The 520-nt window shown below is 41.5% G+C and overlaps 1 protein-coding gene across 2 annotated transcripts in view; it reads right to left on the bottom strand.

Moving 5' to 3' along the window:
• LOC109540778 (retinoic acid receptor RXR) overlaps positions 1 to 520 on the bottom strand; it is a 35,904-nt gene that overhangs the window by 33,204 nt on the left and 2,180 nt on the right. The gene's annotated exons all lie outside the window — the stretch shown is intronic.

Below are 520 nucleotides of genomic sequence, written 5' to 3' on the forward strand. Positions count from 1 at the left end.
TGCTCGTTTCGGTTCGTAGAGGTTCGGTCCGTTCGCGAACGTCTATCGCTCTTTTCAGTATCTCTCTCTTCTAGTCGGTTTTTCCTTTTAGCCCAAGTGTTTATGGGAAAACTGCTCAGTTCAAGTGAACTTTGATTGCAACAAGCGCTCGTTTAAGCTCGTCCAGCACTCTTCAAGTCTTCTTCATCTTTCTTGTACATTGGGTTCTTCAAAGTTGCACAGTTTAGGCCAACTTTACAACCATTACTAGCAATGGATCGCTGAAATTCATCGAGTTTCGTTCTGTTCACGAACGTCCAGCTTCTGTTCACATTATTGGTGCAAATGTACGGAAAAAATGCACGGTTCTAACCAAATTTCATTGCAGCGATCGCTCGTTTAAGTTCGCTTTGTTCGCCAATCCCAATCGCCAAAAGTCCCTAAGGCCATTTGTAACGGTCGATTAAAAGGTGATTTTTGCAATTCTAACCTTTAGTGTATGTACTTTTATGGTCGCGTTCAATTTTTTGTTCAATTTTGT

The sequence above is a fragment of the Dendroctonus ponderosae genome, unplaced genomic scaffold, assembly GCF_020466585.1.
Source record: "Dendroctonus ponderosae isolate FM_Combo_2020 unplaced genomic scaffold, Dpon_F_20191213v2 Dpon_F_20191213_11, whole genome shotgun sequence".
Lineage (NCBI taxonomy): Eukaryota > Metazoa > Arthropoda > Insecta > Coleoptera > Curculionidae > Dendroctonus > Dendroctonus ponderosae.